The sequence below is a fragment of the Nanorana parkeri genome, unplaced genomic scaffold (genome assembly GCF_000935625.1).
Source record: "Nanorana parkeri isolate BGI_ZX_2015 unplaced genomic scaffold, ASM93562v1 scaffold1564, whole genome shotgun sequence".
Classification (NCBI taxonomy): Eukaryota; Metazoa; Chordata; class Amphibia; order Anura; family Dicroglossidae; genus Nanorana; species Nanorana parkeri.
In genome coordinates this window covers 109815-116271 of record NW_017307832.1, presented here as the reverse complement: position 1 = coordinate 116271, position 6457 = coordinate 109815, and the positions used below count along the sequence as shown (strand labels likewise).

The following is a 6457-nucleotide window of genomic DNA, read 5'->3' as shown; positions in this document are numbered from 1 at the left end:
TATATATATATAATGTTATCGGGTTTGCATCACACAGGTAATTTTATAAATTGACAGTGATTTCTTGATTATTGTAAATCTCAGAGAACTACCTACTAAAAGAACTGATGACTGTATTGGAGGCTGTTAATGATACTTTGGGGCGGGACAGGTACCACATGCATGTATCCATACTTAACTTTAAAGGAGAACTATGAGGCGAGAGATTTTCACTCACCTCATAGTTCTAGCCGACCTGTGACAATGAGACTGTCACTGGTCGGCTCAGTAGATCGGGAAGTGAGCGAACACATACCGGCGTTCGCTCACTTCTCCATCCTGTCACTGCAAAGAGCCGTGACAGGGGAGTGACTGGATTACCCCCTCCCCTGTCCGATCCTCCAGCGCTGACTGGCGGAATGGACGGGGGAGGGGGCGGGTACAGCTGGCTCTGCCTCTAGATAGGCAGAGCCAGCTGTCACTCACGCAGCTGGGTGGATCCAGACATAATTGTCGGGATCCGTTTCAGCTGCGGCGTCTCAGTATACCGCGAGCTGTAGCTCGCGGTATACTGAGCTTTGGGTGACGGGGGGACGCTTGTGTCCTCCCGTTACCCTAAGGAGAACTATGGGGAAAAGCCCTAACCCCATAGATCTCCTTTTAAAGCAATTGTTCGAACTTGAGGTACATAATTATTATACACAAAACCAGTCCTTTAAAAAGTAAGTAATTAAAATCTGGCGTACAAGGCATAATGAAAAATGATCTGCCGTTCTTAAAGGAGAACTATGAGGTGAGTGCTTTTCACTCACCTCATAGTTCTAGCCGACCTGTGACAATGAGACTGTCACAGGTCGGCTCAGTAGATCGGGAGGTGAGCAAGCACATACCGGGTTCGCTCACCTCTCGAACCTGTCACGGCACTCTGCCGTGACAGGGGGAGGGGCTGGATTCCCCTCTCCCCGCTCCGATCTGCCAGCGCTGACTGGCGGAACGGACGGGGGAGGGGGCGGGTACAGCTGTCTCACGCAGCTGGACGGATCCCGTCGTCTAAGTCGGGATCCGCTCCGGCTGCGGCGTCTCAGTATACCGCGAGCTGTAACTTGCGGTATACTGAGCTTATGGTAACGGGAGGACGCTAGTTTGTGTCCTCCCGTTACCCTAAGGAGAACTATGGGGGAAAACACTGACCCCATAGTTCTCCTTTAAGCTTTTCTGTACTCCAACACTTTACACAAAATATACAGCAATGTATTAATAATTTGATATATGTTACATTATTCAACCATCCAACGCATGTGAAATGAGATTGATTTATGAGTAAAAAATTACTCTATTCATTTTTTGTGTCTGGTACATTTTGAAGTTTGAACAATTGCTTTGAGGCCATTCATGGTATTGGGGGGAGGGTGGCTTTAGTTTCTGACAGCAGTCAGACCCACTGCTGAACAATGCAGAGGTTCTTGCACGCTCATATCACAAGAAACCGTGATACCCTAACTGTGTGGTCTTATGTCACAAGGTCCACAATGGTGGGAAGATATTTCCCTGGACTTTGAAGAGGTGGAGGGACGTCATCTGCAGAAATTGCAAGCTCTCATAAAAATGATTCGGTCATCAAGTAATAATCATCTAATGTCTCTCATAGGATTAAAGACCCAGACTGCTTGCTAACACTATGTAAATTATTCAAGGTATATGAGGGTGTATAACTGCACCTCAAGCTTGCTGCCAAGGTGATTAAAATGATGGATAATAAATAGCGCATCAAAATGATGAAAACTTCTTTATTCCGTGCTGTAATGCATGCACTTAATGTTGTAAAATGTAGAGGGCTCAGTCTCTCCAATGTAGCCTTGTATTGAAAAAAATAACTTGGAGCGCCCTCTGTTGAGCAAATACAGATTTGCTTCTCAGTTTCTGGAACTTTGAAGCACCAGCAATAACTAAATTGCTTGCCATTGTAGTGCCATGTGTCTGGGAATGGTAATAAAATATGCATATATATTTGAGTGCTATGTAAAGTAATATCAAGACTCACAATTTGTTAATTTGCCGGCCGGTTTCTGGTTGCATTTTATCCTATTACATTAAACATTTTAAAATTAAAAATTATAAATTAATAAGTAGATCAGAGAAAACTAATCAAATGGAATCTTTATTTGGTACAGTAGTCCTATGATCCTGCCAACCAATGTGTTAAGGTCCATGTATATTTGAGCTGCTGTGATGTAATGTTTTTTTTTTTCTTGTACAATATTTTTATTGGAGAAACAATTTTTAAGCGTAACAGTCAAAGGAATAGGGTTACAGTTATGATGAACAGATATTCAGAGACCTTGTGGGTAGGCCATTCATAATACATATACAACATCTCTTCCAGCAGCCGGAGTCCACAAGGCAGCATTCAAAAAAGAAGAGGGAGAAAAGGAGAGGGTATAAGGTAGAATAGGCGTCCCAGGGTTGTGTGCAACACCTCATGGCAAACAGCCAGGGCTGTTAGGGACCCTTAGAGGTCCAGCAATCTATATACATTTTTTAAACTATATTTTGATTAAATAAAACATTCCTTAAATAGGTGCCTTTGAAGATAATGAACGATACTGATATTTTTCTAACTGCTTATAAATTACAGGAACACTGTCACAGGAGAAATATGCAGGCTGCGAGTTAGGTGGACCTGATTGGGAACAGGTCTCTCAGCTTGCCAATCCAGCCCCAGGTCATTGGATTGTTAGGGCACAGTGTTCTAGCAATCAATGGCTCATCCCTGACCCTTTCCAGGAGATATCCCAGCCAAGAGCTGAAAACGAAGAGGCAGGGGGATGCTGGCCAGGGCCGCCATCAGGGGGGTACGATCGATACTCATGTAAGGGGCCCGGGCAGCTTTTAGGGCCCGCCCGGGACCCTTACATGAGTATCGGCCGACGGTGACAGGTGAGGATTCGGCCGGGCCCCTCGCAGCGCCGAAGGAGGCCTGGCTCTAGCAGCTCCAGCATCCAGCGGTATCAGAGCAGGCTGGAGCCCCATCGATGTTGCTGCTCTTCTTTTTTTTAATAAATTTTTTATTTTATATTTTAAAAGCTTTGACAGTGATCACAGGAAGAGAAAAACAAGTGCTCTCTCGGGCGGTCATAGAGAAAATACACCAAATGAATTGCGATGTATATGACAAAGTAAACAAAATAAGATATTTAAAGCGTTGAAAAAAATAAGGGGAGGGTGTTCCCCCTGCTCAGCTAGTCAGTGACCCGTAAGTATCTCAAGAGGGGGACATATAAGTGTCCAAGTGCTTATGAGCGCATCTGTGGATCCGAGGGAGGTGTGTGGGGGGGCGGGGGGAAGGGACTTCTATCCCTAAGTGAAACGACATCCTGTCAATAGCATGCATAAGAGATGTCGTTATTAAAACTTTAGTGTGCACAACAAAACAAACCAGAACAAGAGAAAAAAACAAAACAAAAAAAAAAACCAGTGTTAGGCAAGTGAATGTGAGTAGGTTGTGTGGGTAAGGGGTTGAGTGATGGAAAAGGAAAGGAAAAAAAAAGGGATACGGCATAAATGGGCCAGTAGTTACTAGGTCACTAAAGAGAGAGAGAGATGGTGGTAGGGCATATACCTAAAAAGGGTGGGGAAACAGGAAAGGCAGGGAGGAGATGGGATAAGGTTTCCCCATCAGGAGCAGGTCAGCGTTCTCCTATCTGAGGGTAAGGTAGTCAGGGGACCGAATGTATTCCAACCAGGGGGACCAGGTTCGAGCGACTGAGGCAGAGGTATGTTTAATGGAGCTTGTGAGGTCTTCCATGATGTATATATCATGGATACGGTCTAGGACTTGGCTTATGAGGGGGGCTTCGGTTTTCTTCCAGAGTGCTGGAATACATGCCCGGGCGGCATTTACCACGTGTCTGATCAAGGAGTGGGTATAGGAGCGCAGCGGGATGGTGTTATGGTGGAGGAGAAAGAAGGTTGGGTCTTCAGGCACCTGGACGTCCGTAAATTTCTGAGCGAGAGCGTGCACTTGTTCCCAAAATTGTCGGAGGGCCGGGCAGGACCGTTGCTGCTCTTCTGATCTCGAGCCGTGAGGTCAATTTCAGCCGGCCCGAGACAGCTGCAGAGGAGGCCAGGCACTGGCGGAGCTACTAGGGTCGCAATTGCGACCGGGCCCTGGCGTTCCGTTTCAGACAGAAAGCAGCCGGGGAGAGAGCGGACCGACCTGGACACAGGGTGGGCGAGCTGTCGGCAGCCCTAATCTTGCACTCTATCCACCTGAGACCCTGCAGAGCCCTGGTGAGTGCGCCCGCAGCCCTGGTGAGACCACCCACGGCCCTGCCCATACCCCCATATTAGCCACCATGGAAAAGAGATGTGGAGCGTCTGCTTGCTGGGAGTGGTAGTCCCAGGAGGCAATGTAAGCACCTTGGTGGTTAACGGACCCCCCCAAATGGTGGAACGCCAGGGCCAAGTCGCAGCTGCGACTGGTAGTTCCACCACTTGGGGGTGCCTGGACAGGAGGAAGAGGGCCCTGTTAACGCCCTAGCTCCCAGCATGCAGCAGGCCAACTCTCCGCAGCTCCTTCCCATGGCGGCCCCTTTATTCCATTTTGGTATATTATTTTAGCTGTGCACACATGATTACCTATTAGCCTGAGTCTGCTGAGCCGAGCTCCCTGACACCTTTCTGGTGGATACTGGCGGTTGAAGTGCTATGTATTATATCAAAGAATATTAGTTTACACAGCCTGTTGCACTACACTGTTTGCAAAATACAGCAAGGTGAGCCAGGAGGGCGGCGAGAGACAGACAGGAGAGAGAGCAAGGAGAGACAGCCAGGAAAGAGAGAGAGGAAAGACAGCCAGGAAAGAGAGAGAGGAAAGATAGAGAGGAAAGACAGCCAGGAAAGAGAGAGAGGAAAGACAGCCAGGAAAGGGAGAGGAGAGACAGCCAGGAAAGGGAGAGGAGAGACGGCCAGGAAAGAGAGAGAGGAAAGACAGCCAGGAAAGAGAGAGGAGAGACAGCCAGGAAAGAGAGAGCAAAGGAGAGACAGCCAAGGGAGCAAAGAGACAGCCAGGAGAAAAAACGAGGAAAGACAGCCAGGAGGATGAGCAAGGAGAGACAGCCAGGAGGATGAGCAAGGAGAGACAGCCAGGAGATAGAGCGAGGAGATTTGTTTTTTCGTTGGTAGATCTCATGTAGCTCGTCATTTGAAAAGTAGATCTTAACACACACAAAAAATTGTGGGCACCCCTGCACTAATCCCTGCCTCCAGCGCGTCACTAATCCCTGCCTAATAGTGTGTGACTGTGGGAGGACATTAGAGTGTAAGCTCCTCTGCACAGAGGAGCTTACACTCTAATGCCCTCCCTACAGTCACATCAGTCTCTGTACAGAGACTGATGTGACTGGCTCAGTGGGGGGCCCGGCCTAAGGCCGTGTAAGGGGGCCTCAAAATTTCTGATGGCTGCCCTGATGCTGACTGACATCATTGACCAGGTACAGCCCCTTTCTTTACATTCGGCTGTCAGCTGGGGTATCTGCCAACAACCAATGGCAGAGAAAGAGCCATTGGTTGTTAGGACGCTGGCATTCGAACAACCAACCAGACCTAAGGGAAGTTGTCACACACAGCTTTCCAGTTCAAATACATCCTGCTCTTTACTTCATAGCAGAGCCTCACTGTGTAGTAAATAGCAGGGTATGTTTGCATGCCTTTCTCTGTACACCAACTTAAAGTTGGCTAACTGTCTCCAGTGTCCTTATCTACAAACTGGTGGTAATTCTTTTTTTAATTTATTGCAGCCATAGTGACACATTGTATAAGTGGCACAAAAAAAGAAAGAACTCAATCTGTTGCACGTGCCTGTGCTCTTAACGAAACTGTCATAAGGCTTTTATGAATTAGGAGTAGGATCTTTTAAAGGGACCCTACCAAGAAAACCAGAAAAGTATTGCTAATGCTTTTTCTTAATGGTTCCCTTTATGTGTAATCTAGTAAGAGAGGCACCACATATGTATCTGATATACAAGATACATTCACATAAAAAAATAAGCTTAGTGATTAGAAAGATATACAATATCCGCTTATGAACGTACTGTATATGACCCAAACATTCAGACTTTAAAAAAAAAAATTAATTTAGTTTGGGCCAGGCTTTCACATCGATATTGAATATACAATACATGGACGGGTAAGAGCCAAGAAACCAGAATATTTGGCAATACATTTAGTTGTCATAGAGAATTCTGTTCAAACATTTATTCAGACATGCTAATGAATTTATTTATAGCCGCTGAGAGAATGAATGTCCTATACCACTGGAAAGTCATCAGCAAACACATTTTAAATACAAGCTTAATATTTATCAGCTAATTCTGTACTGCTAGTCTTGTTACATACATATATACTATGTGTGTGTGTGTGTGTGTATATATATATATATATATATGTATATATATATATATTGTTTTTAATCAAAAAT

At 45.9% G+C, this 6457-nt stretch overlaps 1 protein-coding gene across 1 annotated transcript in view; it reads left to right on the top strand.

Annotated features, from left to right (window-relative positions):
• The window catches only part of WRN (Werner syndrome RecQ like helicase), a 127922-nt gene that overhangs the window by 116857 nt on the left and 4608 nt on the right, over nt 1–6457 (top strand). The window lies entirely within an intron of this gene.